Source organism: Schistocerca serialis, chromosome 3, assembly GCF_023864345.2.
Source record: "Schistocerca serialis cubense isolate TAMUIC-IGC-003099 chromosome 3, iqSchSeri2.2, whole genome shotgun sequence".
Classification (NCBI taxonomy): Eukaryota; Metazoa; Arthropoda; class Insecta; order Orthoptera; family Acrididae; genus Schistocerca; species Schistocerca serialis.
Genome location: NC_064640.1, coordinates 335,147,909 through 335,164,137, shown reverse-complemented (window position 1 = coordinate 335,164,137; position 16,229 = coordinate 335,147,909).

The following is a 16,229-nucleotide window of genomic DNA, read 5'->3' as shown; positions in this document are numbered from 1 at the left end:
TCTCGGAAGTAGACAACACTTCCTCCTAATACTTCCGCATCTTACAGTGTTGCCAGATTGTGTTTTATTGGCCACGTTAAGTGAACGACTCGGACTTAATCTCTGTGGTGGCCGGCCGGCGGTCAGTTTTTATGTCTAAAACTGTACGCCAATGTGTTTCATTCACATATCTGTGTGGCGCTAAAGTGTGGTTATGGATAATAAGAATGCTCAGATTGCGAATCTAACATCATAAATAAAGAGAGGGAAATGAATTAGGCATTCTTCGTCTTCCGTAACATCTAATATATTTTAGTTATTCTATCTTAAATGAACTGCGCAGAAGTAAATAACTTGTTAGCAACGTCAGATGATATTAACAGCTTGACGGCGCGGGTTAGCCGTGCTTTCAACGGCGTCATATCGCGGATCGCATGGCTGCTTGCGCCGTCAGTTCGAATCCTTCCCCGGGCATCGACGTGTGTTAGGTTAGGTTGGTTTAAGTAGTTCTAACTCTAGGGGCTGATGACATAAGCAGTTTAGTCGCATAGTTCTTGAACCCATTTTTTGAACTTCCACGTAAATTTCCTTTACATAAACGGCCGTATCTTTAGATTGCGTTGACATAGAAGCTCACTTTTTTACACCACCAAGGGACGTGTTACCGCAAGAAGTGCGATACATTTCCGCTTGTTATGTCTACCCGTTCTGGAGGTAAACGGGTTTTAAGGGTTGGGTAGACCGATAGACGGTCAAGAAAGTGAGACTAGTAGGGTTCCGTTTTTACCGGTTTAGGTGCCGAAATCCTAACAACGAAAACAGCTACGACAGCTACTGAAGATGAGGGCCGCATAAATAACACCCCCTACTCTTTATTCTAAATGTTCTAGTGGCAGTCGATACATCACCATATTAATCGTAGCTACGCTTTCGATCTAAATCACGTTTACAGGAATGCAAATAGAATCCATTTGCCTATACACGTGGTAATTCACATCCCAGTATTAATGCCACCGCGTTTTAGAAGTGCGAACATTCCCATTGATAGCTAGCTTAAGAAACACTTCGGCTAATGAACGTTTTCTGGCTGTGGCGAGTCTAGTGGAGAATTCGAAACAGTGTAGAATACGTTTGGCAGCTATGCAGCCGTGTATTTCCTGGGGTGGTGCAGAAGTATCCTACTAAATTTACTCTCTAATAACAGTATTTTGTTATTTCGATAAACATGCCGAATGATTGTCACATAAGCGGTGACATAAAGGAAGAAAATTCATGTTTTTGAGTCCAGAAAGCACTATGCAAAAGAAACTGCAGATTTTCATTGCGAAATTGCCGGCTTGTTCGTGTCTGGGGTAGTAATAGAGGGCTGTTTGCCTGGGTTGTCTGCTAGCGTAGTGAAAGGAAGGTCTGGTTTGTTTTCGGTTCTAATCTCGATGGAGGCAGGTAGAATATCAGTAACGCAATTTTAAGAAATTCTCGCACCCCCAATACGTTTTATCGCTACCTTTATTCTGTACTGGCGCCCTGTGGATGTCAATATGACACTCTTGTAGAATTTCATACATGTTACTGCCTACTTTTTCCGCTTCTGTCAATAATGGAGTTGATTTAAGTTTGGCACTGAATGATTTTTAACTGAATTTCGTTATGAATCTTCACGCATTGCTAAATTTGCACACTTTCATGGTAGGTCAGCAACGGTAATCCAGTATGACTGGTCTGAACTTTGACACAGACCGTTTCGCGGCCGAATGCGGATAATATTTTGCTAATTCGTAACAATCTGGGGTTCTTTGTCTTACTAAAAGAGTTATGTTATGTCGATAAGTTGAAATTCGTTTTTATTGATACAGTTCATACCAATTAGCGTTTCTTCTTTCAGTTCTGTCTTATATTTACGTGTTGTATTTAACTCACTAATCAGCATTAATATAGTCTTAGAAATTATTGAAAACAGTCTAAAAAAGTTCAGATAGTTTGTCAATTTCATGCCTGAGCATAGTATGTTGGTAGCAGTTCGTCGCCTTGCCTGTTATGCTGTGTAGCAGACTTTAATGCCGTGCGGGTCAGCATAAAGAAAAGGCGAGGGGTCTCGCTCGTTTTGTCCAGCACTGTACGTTGACGAAGAGACACACCACTAATTATAGACATTGCCATGTTCAAATACATACGTCTATTGCAAATTTTGTGTGTGGTTTTGGTATCCCTCATAATCACAAAACTTCTGTCATGGGTTTTCCATCCGACTATATGTAATAAGTTACCTAGCAACATTAGTTATGACAGCGCGGTAACAATCGTTAACATAATCACTATATTAACATGGTTAAGTGTTACAGGCTGATACGTGGGCAGCGAAATAAGTGATGATGGTCGAAGTAAAGAGGGTATAAAGACTGGCAGTGGCAAGAAAAGAGTTTCTGGAGAAGAGAAAATTGTTAACATTGAGTATAGATTTAAGGGTCAGGAAGTCTTTTCTGAAAGTATTACATGGAGTGTAGCCATGTAAGGGAGTGAAAGATGAACGATGAACAGTTTAGGCAAGAAGAGAATACAAGCTTTGGAAATGTGGCGCTACAGAAGAATGCTGAAGATTAGAGCGGTAGATCAAGTAACTAATAAGGAGAAGAGAAATTTATGACAAAACCTGACTAGAAGGAGTGGAGCGGTTGATAGGGCATAATCTGAGACATGAAAGGATCACCAATTTAGTACTGTTGGGGGGTAAAAATCATTGAGGGAGACCAAGAAATGAATACAATAAGCAGATTCAGAAGGACGTAGGTTGCAGTAGTTACTCGGAGATGAAGCGACTTGCACAGGATAGAGTAGCGAGGAGAGTTGCATCAAACCAGTCTTTGGAATGAAAACAACAACAAACCAAGATGTGATTTGTTGAAGTGTCACAAAAAAGCTGCAAATAGTGAAACTATTTTCGGCAAGAACTGCTCGTTGTTCACTTTCTGGGACATTATCAGAATTACCGCTTGATGATAGATCTACAGTTGGCCAATATTGCTGGACTGGAATGGACAACTAATTTCATAAAGTTACGCTATTGAAAGATTTTTGTGGTCATTGAAACTATCTGTATAGTAGATTGCGCAAGGTCATTCCTAAACGTTCACCTGCAGAAATAAATCGATAGCATAAAACATCAAGTTTCTTCAAATTTTTATTGTCCTGTTTGTAAAGTTTAAATTATAGTTGTAATGTAGCTTCTCATAAAGATGTCCAGAAGTCCACGTAATATTGCTCAGTATTATGTATTGTTTCTGTGTTATTTCTGTCCTTGAAAGACTTTACAGCACAAGTAATTTCATCTCTGTTACATTACTTAAGTGGACTTCCCGATATATGTCTCAACAATGGAAAAATTTAGGCAAAAGAAATGTTGCTGTCCTGTTTATTAGAAAATGATTCTAATACGGGTTTTTTTTTGTTTTTTGGGGCAGTTATCACATACTCATTTTTTCTGCATTCTGAATAAATGGATCGACTTACCTTTCGTATGAAGTGTAATACGTTCGATGAGAGAAAATGCGAGTTTATAGTGCTGCAGTGTAATCAAAGAAATAGATTTTGTTTATGACTTTTGTCTTTGAAGTTGTCTGGCAGTCTACCTATTTCATTTTATTTTCTTTTATCGTTTAGTCCCTTCTGAGACTAGCAAGACATTTATTTGTAAACTGAAGGTAACACTGAAAGATTGTATCACTAGAATACTGTCACATTCATATTGCAATTAGTAAGCCTCATTTTGATAATGACCGAGAAAACATGTCACTAGAATTTATTGTCTAAATAAGGCTTTTCACTTATTTTGAAAAGTCAGAATAAAATGGCTAAGATCTTATAGAGCATTCTCAAAAACAGCAACTAAATGATACAGTTCGCAATATTATCACAGAATGAATTTACGAAGTGTTGCGAGATTTGTCAAAATTCAAAATAAGTACCCCGTGCCTTGTACATCGTCAACACCGCATCTGGTCAAATAGTAGGCAAAAGATTTCATCGTGAATCGGTGTGGTCGACACTGTAACAAAAACCAGGAGCGTAAAAGCACAGTGCCAGCGGGTATCTCAGACAAAACCTTCTCCCCTCTTTGAAGTTTGGAGAGCTTTGTTATAGTTACAAAGAAGAAACTTTGGCTGAAGCATTGCCGACAGCCGCATACCGAAGAGAGGGAACAGGGCGCGAGGAATAACGTGTCTTCTGAGGGGCATGTGTAAGTTTTAGAAAGAATTTATGCATAATATGAGTATAAAATCTCATGTATAACGGCGAACGCAAGGTAATACTGTGGACGACGTAGCTTCAGTGATGGAATTTTCTTTGCCGTTACCACGTTACGTCTGCTTGGATGGCAGTGTATTTTGTGTGGAACATTAAGAATTTCAGAAATTGATAGTACAGTAAAATTCGAGCAAGTAAATTTCAATAAACATTTATCTTATAATCAGTAGAGGACGTAGCTAGAGCTGTTTAAATGTGACATACAGAATAAATCTCACAAAATCATGAACCTACAAGTGTATGAATTTTTCTGAGTTTTAATTATAGTTCTACAAATACACTACTTTTCAGGTCTTTTCGAAGTATAATTCTTTTGACATTGATGTTGCACATACGGTTGATAAATGTGTATTTCTTGAATTAGTAACGTTTGTTCTATCTGTGATATTTAAACAAGTGCACCACTGTGCCTATTGAACATTGGAAGTTCAGCTGTTTTACGACTCCACTGTTTCAGACTACAGAAAGAATACGTAGGTAAAGGAACCCTTTGCAATAGTAGTGGAGCTCACTCAGCAGGAAGAGTACGTGCATTAACCCAGCAGGACTGTTGGGAACTAAATGTGTTCAGATAAATGAAAATATATGATACTGAGTTTTATTCGTCTGTTACAGACGCGAAAGATACAACTCTATAACTCGATGGAAAATTGAGCACTTTTTGAAGAACGTTATTACTTTAGCTTGTTCATGCTCTTTCGTGAAATTTTTGTAGTTCCTCGTACGCCACGGTTGTCTATATCTACAATCACAAAACACACATACTATGTTCCTCAGACGTCGTTCCATGACTACTTACTACGGGCAAAATATTTAGGCAGCAGCCGTTTATTGATCTATCTTTATGTAAACGAAGGAAGAAATTGTTTGTAAGTATGTTCTGTCTCACAATTTCTTAGTGTCAAAACCTTTCATGTCACTAGACATGAGTTTCACTGTAAATAATATTCTGTGATAATAATAGTATAGAATCGTTTAGTAAGAGCACAAAGATTTGTGTACACATCGTAAAAATGTAGTAATTGTGAATATTAAGCTCGCTTCCTTCGCAACAAACACACACTCTCCATCTATTTATCTTTCATTTCTGTACTTTTGAAAGCCATCTTATAAAGCTTAGACATCCTTGTAGATCTATGCTCACTGCAGGAACAGTACTTAAGTTCTGTTGAGGGCACAACAGAATGTAAGGGGTGCAAACTCGTCATTGCCCGACATCTAGTCCTTACATTGCAATAGGTATCACTCACATTCACGTTTAGAAATATGCATCCGGGGAAAGGGATTATAGAGCGTAAAAGAATTAAGAAAGACTCTGTATATATTTCGAAATATTTACCTCCTCTGTGTTACCACAGATTATGTGTCACTGTTCCCATTGCAGTATACGCAAGTTGCCTAGTTGCTTTCACTTCTTTGAGTGAAATGTATGCAATTTCTGATAAAGTTCACCAACCTTCAGTTTCCTATAGATGCCCCTTGTGCAGGAAATAGCACGTAGCTTGTAGTTCGTTGTCTTGAGGCTGTGATGGACTGTTAGCGATGGACTGATACTACTTACATGACTGCTTCTTTGACATTTTTTTGGATTCGACTCCTAGTTATTCTAGCACAACACGTGAGATGGAAAGTTACAGTATTTATCCACCGTCATTAAAAATTTTATATGTTTTCTCGCCGAATACCGGTAACTGATCACACATTTACTTATTATTTTGACTTTTCTAGGTTTAACATTTCTTTATAGAGCTTAAATGCAACCGATCGCACCAGACAGCACATCAGTGCCTCATTGCTGTTCGTTCCGGAGTAATTCGCTTAGGCGCGCAGTTTAGGCAGGACTTGAAGATACCGGAAATGCTTCATCTGCTTCTTCGTTTAAACTCTGTTGTTAGTTTTGCTTTTTGTTATAACTTGGGAAATAAGTAGAGCTTAGCCTGCTATTTAAAGATGCATATATTTCGATATCAAGGAAATTTAATGCATGTTTTTCTATAACATTGATTACAGAAAATTAGAGTTTTGGCACGCTGCCTCCGAAGACAGCAGCCAGTCACAGTGACTAACTACAATTCATGCGGTCTTTACCACGAAGGGGGTATTCGTCATACCATCTGCTGCTGCTATCTCACCCTACTTATTGTCTCATATCCTTAATGCTGCAATCTCAGTTGCTATGATGAGAGATCTTGGAGCTAAATATCATGGCTGCTAAAGTCAAAAATAACACAGTTGGTATTATATTCGGTGACTAAACAATTGCTGGCCGCGGTGGTCTCGCGGTTCTAGGCTCTCAGTCCGGAACTGCGCGACTGCAACGGTCGCAGGTTCGAATCCTACCTCGGGCATGGATGTGTGTGATGTCCTTAGGTTAGTTAGGTTTAAGTAGTTCTAAGTTCTAGGGGACTGATGACCACAGATGTTAAGTCCCATAGTGCTCTGAGCCATTTTGAGCCATTGACTAAACAATCAAACTTATAAAGTTCTGTCAGGGCTAAGTGTTGATCCCGACATTGGTGGAGGAATCGAGCGTTCGTAGGTCAGGAAAAGATGGCGCTTCCTCTTATGGCCTGTGTTGTAGAGTTTGTAGTGTCTGGGAACTCTCAGAGAGCCGTTAATAAATCATTCATGTTTACAACAGGCCCTTCTTCATTTTGATACAGAGACGGTTTCGCAGCAAGTGTGACGCTATTGCCTCTCGATGATGTCGTTGGCTACCAGCGCGCCGAGCACTGAGATCAGCAACTGCAGGCTTGCAGGAGAGCGTGTATCAGCAGTGACGAACTATGGCGTCAGCAAAGCCGTTGCCTTTGTGTGCCAGTCGCAGCTCCTGGCAGCCTCACGACTTCGGGTCGCCGCGTTCTACAACAGGACTGTTTAAGCTGCAGCACCTAGAATGGCCGAAGTCGAAGGCGTATGCTCACACTGTGCGAGAAAGTAGGTAGCATCGTTTGTGGCGCGCTCAGGGCACCTGTGACGTCATCGTTGGTGTCATTCATGACGTCATTTATAAGTCACCAGACTTCCCCACCCTCCCCCCTCCATGTCTCTGCCAAAGACCAGTTGCCTCATGTACAAAATGGCGGTAAATTCAAAATTGGTGGGAAATTCAGAAATAGTCTAGATTTTTACCCACTCCTATGACACAAGATTATTGTCCTAAGTAAAAATTACCGGGGAATTATAAGCTCCTAGATGGCGCATTGTCATGTTGGTGGAAGTACGGTAGGTCACTTGTGTTCAATATATAGCTCATGATGTCCACTGGTTTTTCCTCTGACATCACGGTGGAAGCAGGGCTGTTTTCCTCACTATAGAAACCCTGGAATGCTGCCACAGTCTCTGTGAAGTCAGAATACAAGACCCTGGGGCAAAGGGAAGTGACATGCCAGTTAGAGAGAGCCCAGTCCTACGTGAATATGACTATTTATAGCAGTCAGGTCACTTATTCTAAGTGTATAATTCCAAACTGCCTCTCCTAAGTTAATCAGTTCCCTTCTGACCTCGGGACTGATGACCTTCGCTGTTTAGTCCCCCTTAAACATCCCAACAACCACCACCACCACCACCACCATCACCACCTTCTGGCCTCACCATTTAAGTAATTGCTACCCTAAGTTTTAGTTTGGTGAGAAGTTCAAAATGACTAGCACATATGTCACACAGTATAGAGGTTACTTCCATTCAAAAATCGTAAGACCATTTTTCCACTGATTTTAAACAACTGCCTTTCAGACATCTCAGTTTAAACAAGTGTTTTGCAGCTTACTTTAAAACTATGGGTACTAGCTTATTCTAAGCCCACTAGTCCGTTGTTTGAACAATACCTTTCCAGCATTCAGGTTCAAACAATCTACACGCTCACCACTATGAATTCACAGTTTAAACAATTTAACTTGCCCCAGGAGGACAGGAGCCAACACCGTCAAGTGAAATGAGGGAAATGGCACCTCTATTAGAAGCTATAATACTACTTTCTAAAAAAAATGCATGAAACTACTTTTAAACCTGAAATTCCTGCACTTTAAGACGAACACACTCTGCAATGCAGCCACTAATCTAGTTTGATATTCCGTGTTTAATTCGTATGGATACAGCACAGGACTGTATCGAACATTCTGACACAAGCCTGTATAGGTTTCCTTGGGGTATACAGCACCAAGTGTTTATCAGATTTCCATCACACTCTGGTTCGGCAAGGTGAATACAAAAACCAATTTTTTCTCGCTGATAGAAAATCCAAAACGACGTAATAGATATAATAAAAGAACACCGCATGTTCCACAGAAGTCTAATAGAGATGTGCTCAATGTAACAACAGTTTACACAATGATGTACAAAAAGATAAGAAACCAAAGAGATAACAGATGTACAGGGTAGCTCCTGTAGTATAACTCGGCCCATATCAAAACGCATTCTATAGATACATATTAAAGTGCATATCTAGAAGAAGTTGAAAGCTGGTATGAGATATATGGAAAATCTTTGGAATACATCTTACTCGGCATAAAATGTAAGCAGAGGGGGCGCGAGGCTACAGTGTAGAGAGCGGTAATAAGTCATATACAAAAAAAGTTTACAGCAGTGAAAACATAAATAATGAACTAGTAGCGAATTTACCATACAAACGTCAAAGAAGACTGTAAATAAAATTATAATAGTATTAACGACAAATAAAAACTTATTGTAGGTAATGTCTATACCTAAGTAACGGCTTAAACTATAAGCCCATAAACAGGTTAACAAAAAGTAAGACGAAAATATCCACTCATATTGATATAGTTAGCGCTCTTCAATTGATGACGCAAGTATTAAGTACGTAACGTGGGATCACACCGCAAGTGATCGTCGTCTCAGGTGAGCAACCATAGTTGACACACATTCATTTTGCAGTAGTGTGAATCGCAGCCTATATTGATACACCTAATGAAAATTAATGTTACGATGTGTAATAGTACAATGTAGATCGCAGACACATATCATAACATTACAAACCATTGAACAAGAGGTAAATACAAAATACTCCATTAGTGGAATGAATACAAATCCAAACAGGCTAGTTCAACCATTACAGAAAAGTATTGTCATCGACGCATAATGTGCCGATACTAAGGTATGGTAGGCAATATAAAATGTAGACCTCGTGCTACATATCAGTCATTACAAAAATCGATTGTGAACAGATGTAAGGGTAGTACATAGTTAATATTAAGTAAGAAGTTGCCTTCTTTTAAGAAAGGAGGGGAGGGGCACCATTTAGTACCATATACTAGAAGAGAATTTAAAAACCTTCAATATTAAAACTATGACACCCAAAAACATAGTGCATTACAGAATAAGGAGTAAACATCATATAATCTATATAGTGTGCATGATATTCTAAAAAACGAACACACGCAGGAAATATAATAAAATATAATTACGTGGTGTGCCGGTGTTGGTGTGACAAGAGGTATCAAATAAGAAGCAAGAATAAAATACAACAGGTGAAAAGTAGTAACCCCAGGAACTATTTACTGTAATGTAGTATAATAAAATTATGACGAAAAATGGGTACTGGCCTTTAAATAGACCTAACTTCTAACTACGTGATTTTAAAACCAATTACGAAAGAATAAAAACACATACTTGTATTTACAAAAATATATATCATTAGTCAACGTAAAAAAAATACTGGATCAGGCAAATATAGTATATAGCTATACTGAATTGTGCCTACTATCTAGCACAGTGAGAGACAAAATTTATGGCGTGGCCAATAAATAAAGTGGGAAAAAGGTTCAAAAACCGCCATACAATAACTAATTAATGTAAGTGTAAAGAAGAGGATAGGGAAGGAAAATTTGTAGGGAAGAACTAAAAGGTGAAAAGAAAGTTTACAGACTGAAGGTTTCAGAATATATTATACCTTAGAAACGCGTGTATAGGCAAAAAAGGATTTAGGTTCGTAAGCCAAAACTGTTATATTTGATAGGGGGTTGACATAAAATAATCTTAAAAACTTGACACACGAATGTACTTAACACATACAACACAAATTGAAGAGTGTTAACTACACGAGAATGAGTGGATATCTTTCTTTCTTACTTGCTGCTAACCTGTTTATGGGCTTAAAGTTAGAGCTCCTCCTTCGGTGTAGACATTGCCTACAATATGTTTTTAATTTTTCTTAATGGTATTACAATTTTATTTACAGTCTTTTTGCTTATTGTATGGTGAATATGCAACTAGTTCATTATTTACGTTTTCACAACAGTACGTTTTCATTGTATATGACTGTTACCGGTCTGTTCACTGTAACCTCATTTTCCTCTTTGTTTATATTTTTTGCCAACTAAGATGTCTTCCAAAGATGTTCTATCTATCTCTTATCACTTGCCACTCATTCTAGATATAAACTTTGATATATATCGATAGAAAGTGTTTTGACATGGTCCTAAACTTACTCCACAGAAATTACCCCGTACAGCTCTTATCTCTTCGGTTTCTTATCTTTCTATACAGTATTACGTTAACTATAGCTACGTTGAACGTATCTCTATTAGACTTGTGTGGAACATGTTTCGTTCTTTTCTTATACCTATGATGACGTTTTGGGCTTCGTACCAGCCAGAAAAAATAATTGTGTTCACCGGATCTGTTCTTACCTTGTAGGGATTCGTGAACAGATTATGCTTACGTACCTAATACGCATCTTTTATTTTATATTTTTGGTGTACATTACTCGTTTCAGTTTGTACTTGCGGTAGTTATCCTGTGAAGATGGTCCCAGACCGGAACCGGTAGATATTAAGGTTACGGTTAAAATGCGCTTTTCGAATAAATCGTGTGTTTTACGTTATACGTAAGACAACTAACATTTCCAGAGGATTTCTAAATAGTGTCACTTGATGAATGTCAAGATGTGAGGTCTATGCGAAAAATGTTCGGAACCTACTGGCGAGGGTAGTGGAACTTCTACTGCGAAGATTACACCATTCTATAGTATTTCTAAATCATTTTCTAACGAATGCCTGAACGATTCCTTCATCAAGGATGCTCGTGCAGAGGGCCATTCTAATTGTCACGATAGCGAGTGTCAAGAGATATGATGTGAAATAATCGCGCCTGTGGACTTGGAGAAATTCCTCAACTTTGCGCAAAATGTGATCGAGAAAAGGTATAGGTCACATCGCCCTCATTCGTTTCTTTGTTTGGCAGACTCTGACATCAATAGGTAGTGCAATTTGAATCTTCAATTTCATCTTGAAATCAAAGAATGTAACGTTAAAACAGGTTTTGCAGCTGTTATTACCCCACATAAACCAATCACAGTCCATATAGTCCCTTTCCTAAGGTCAAAGTTTGTAACTTACCAGAAGAAGCGTGAAACTTTCATACTTTCGTGCTGCTAGACGTGTTGTAGCAGCCCTTTCAATGGTGATATTCATGTGCTGCTGCATACTAGATAAACAGAAGTAACTATCATAGGTTTGTGATCGAAGAAGATATGCAGATCAGAGGCGTATATTCATCAAGATAAATGAGACTCTTGGATATACCAGAAAGAGCAACGATGCATTATATTAGAGGGCAAAGTCATCCTGTAAGGCTGAAAGCAATTGGTGGGGATATCTTCTGTCTCTATAAGGACGTAGCCACGTTATAGCCGAGAAAACGGTTGTCATGTACGTGAGTAGACTTTAATGTTACGCGGGTAAACCTCACATAAGACCTTCCGAACTTGCAGTCTTGCTTGCGTCGATTAACTGAGGCTGGTGTCAAACGTAACCTCCAAAAGTGTAAGTTTTCCTAAAGTTCGTTGAGTATCTTGGTTTTATTATCATCAAGCTGGGAATCTGTTCTACCAAGTAGCAGGTACGAGCCATAGACAACATGCCCTGGCCCCAGAATCTCAAGAACGGAAATCCTTTATGGGAAAATTTAGCTATTAAGGCCGTTTCATTCCCCATGCCACAAAACTTTCCCATCCACTCAAACTATTGCGGAGATAAGCGGTTCCATTCCGGTGGTCTCTTGATTACGACGCTGTTTTTTGCCACACTTAAGCGATCTCTCAAATCAGAACCGTTCCTCGTTTCGTTTTCAAAGGGGAAGCCTCTTCTTTTGCCATAGATGTCTTTCTGCATGGAGTTTCAACATTGCTGTCACATCAGGAGAAGGATGGCTCCGAATATCCTACTGCATTCGTATTGGTTATCCAGCAGGAGGACGTTTTTTACCCTCGCTGGTAGTTTTTTGTTATTACCCCCGCAGTATATTGCAGCGTAATTTAGCGTACTGGCCTCACTTCCACTTACTCAGCACTCTCCAGGCTTCGCTCGGCGCTCGGTGTGTGTGCGTCCTTGCGTCACTCAGTTGGTAGACTGCTACTGTCAGCAAGGCTATGTGTGCCTGCCTACTTCGCAACGCCTCGGTCGCCGGTGTGCCTCTTTTTTGCCATTCTCCAGTAAATGAAGCAACACTTACTGCATGTGGCTACAACAACAGAGACATGGGTTTTTTGAGTTGATACTGTTACATTAACCACGAGATGGGGAAACTCACAGGTGTCTATTGTGTATTAAGGCCTAAGCGCTGTAGCGTGCGAGTGAGGCATGGGGAAACCCAGTAGAAGCCATTTGTGGCCAAGGAGACGTAGCAGTGTTAAATATGGCGGACCTAAGTTCGGCCATAAAGGGAAACATTTATGGTTGAAATGGCTCTGAGCACTATGGGACTTAACATCTGAGGTCATCAATCCCCTAGAACCTAAGGACATCACACACAACCATGCTCGAGGCAGGATTCGAACCTGCAACCGTAGCGCTAAATGTAAATATCAACTCTGCAACTTTATTTGTTTAAAATATATAGTAAATTTAAATTATCAGTATTTTAACATATTTAAATAATCAAAGCTTGACCACTTTCACGTTCTAAATAAAGTAACAATAATATCCATTACATAATAAACTTTAAATTCTTTTACATGAAACCAGTACACTTTCCTTCTTAGATTTGAATGCCACGGCCAGTAGCATTCTCTTGTCGCGACTATCACCATTCCTGGAGCAAATATGTATGGGAATTTGAAAATATTATGAGTGCTTTGATTTGAATCATGAGAGCACAGGATTCTCTCTTGAAGAGATTTTGCGAGAAAGTTGAAGCATCACCAAGTCTCTTGTGATTCCCTTTTTAGGTACTCCACGTCGACGTCTGCTCGTAGATACGTATCGTTGGCAGGTTTTCCGGCTTTACTTCCCGACGTGACAGCGACGACTCTCCGATGAGGTGCGGGCCTTTTGTTTTGCTATTACTGCGAGTCTTGTAAATATCGCTCTTATTTAGTAATTTGCCCGGCTAAAACTCTCCCCTTTTATGATTGAGACAGCCTGCGCCACCTTTCGGAGGGAGTGGGGACGTCAGAGTCACAAAAGTTCATATTAAGCAATCCGTAAAACACGTAAACGTTCACTTCAGTTAACGTGTTAGTTAATGCCTATGCTTTCCGCTAGATGGTGCTGACTTACAGCTGAATAGCTTTGGTTCCGTAAAACCTTCACTGATTAGTATTAGGTAAAAGATATAAGCACAACACTCTTGTATTTCACTTTCACTCTATATTCAAGGATTAAAATGGTGATGGATGATGGTCTATTTGAAAGGTTCCTAGCGTGGAGGGATCTAAATAGTCCGAAAATGCCGATATGCACGTGCTCTACGTCCAGATTCGCAACTAACGGCACACGACACTTTCAAAAGTCCACACGTTAATATCTGAATACAGGTACCTCTGAATTCACTCGTATCAGCAGATACTATGAGTTTCTGTCGTCTATATGTCCGTAAAGTTCAATCTAGCACTAAAGTCCTAAAATCTCCTTAATACTCCGTTGCTACCAACAGTCAGAGATCGTACACTACATCACTTTGAATCTCCGTAATATTCTAACAGTTTATCGTGAATCTTAACACGATTAAGTCCAATCTAATTATTGTCTGGCCGACTGACACAGGTTCCCCGCCCTTTAACGAAACAATTAAGGAAAGAAGGCGGCAATAATGACGATCAGGCCTTTTTATAGGTTTTTCATCACAAGAGTTTAACGTCACTGCCTTCTCCATGACGGAGCTTCCGTGGCTTTGCTGTACTTAGACGTTAAAGTACTTGCTGATGTACTATAATTTTGATCTGCAATTACTGAACTCTGATTGTACACTATTTTCCCCTCTAAAAATTCTATTCTTAAATTTTACGTTATTCGTTCTATAGCTTTTATCATTGTAAACTGAACCCAGGTGTTACAAAGTAAATTCCAAAGTTTAATGGAATGGTTGATAAGGCTTCCTCCATGTACAGAAAATACCATTGATGAAAAGAAAGGGCTACTTAAAGATAAGCTGAGCAAGCAGGCTGAAGCTGGGATCCGTAGGCATGATGAGAAATTTAAAATTTTACATAGATTACCTAATTTTGGTTAAAACCCACGACAAATTGAGTTCAACCACGGGATGAGTAAGTTCAAGTTTGTGTGTAATGATCCATTTAAAATTGTAAATTGTCCCAATACTAACGGATATTACTTAGTTTCCTATATCTACAAAACCTTTAAAAGTACAGAATATCACAGAACTCAGAAAATATGATCCAAGAAAGTGACTAATAGAAACCAGACTCGAAGGAAAAGTGGGAATGAACAAAACGTCAGTAAATTTACACATTATATTAATGCAGAACAATAAGAAAAGGTATTCAATAATTTCAAATGTTATATTTCAAGGAACGTATAACATTTTTAACTTTGTCAAATTCATAAAATACGTTTGTAAGTTCCACATATGCATAAAAGTGTAACATGAAATATAAAGGCATCATTATATGGGAGAGAGATGTCTTTGGGATAAAAATTAATTTACAAGTGCATAATAAATCAAGATTAACGTATAAAAATGCGAGAAAAGGACTCGTTAAATGATCAAAAGTTGAAACGTATAGCAAAAAATTGACACAACAGGGCCCATTGTCCTGGTGAAACACGTGGATCTAAAATGACATTATTTCAGTTACTGGTGTAAGTAGACACTGGTATTTCCTGATGGAATATTCGTTCTGTCTTTGCAGCTACAAGAAAATGCGTGCTTTTTCCACCAGACGACAAACTAGTAGTAATGTTGTGTTGGCATCAATACAAAACACAAACCAAAACACACACTCAGAAGTATAAAAATAAACAGGAAACAGTGAATGTGAAAATGTGTGCTGTGTAATACATTAGAAATGCATAGTTCTGCGGAGCAACTAAAAATGTCAGTATCTAATGAAGAAATACACCAAAGGTGTTCTAGCAGACGACATTTTTCCGATGTAGGCGAGAAACCAAGCTGAAATAACCGTAAGTAAAAAAGCAACATATTATTAACAAACTGTTTATCGATCTTAAAAACCAATCAAATTGTAAATATATTTAACTACCGGACCACTGATCATGCTTTCCCTCAATAAAGCGACACGCGTCTTGTGAAAAAAAAAAAAAAAAACACGCTTTCTCTTGCAAAGACAGAACTAAAATTCCCTTAGGAATTGTAAAACAACTATGGACAATATGGTCACACAAATGAAGAATTTAAAGACACCAATAAAGTGACGGAAATGTCTTTACTGAATAAGGATGAAAAAAGTTTAAAATATTTGAAAAAATTGTAGTTTGTAGGCAAAAATAATTAACCAGCTTACAGTGTGTAACAATTGAAATGGATTATGCAAATGCATAGAATCATTATTACTTGCTTCCTTGTTGCATTTTAGGTAAAAAGAACAGTTAACAGAACTGCTTATTTAACTCAGAATACATTTCAGAATTAATAAAATTTAAATTAGCTCCTTTAGAGCTTGGCGACCGTAAGAACCTAGTTATAATATTAGTTTCATAGGGGTGTAATAAGGTGAGATACAAACATCCCTTTTC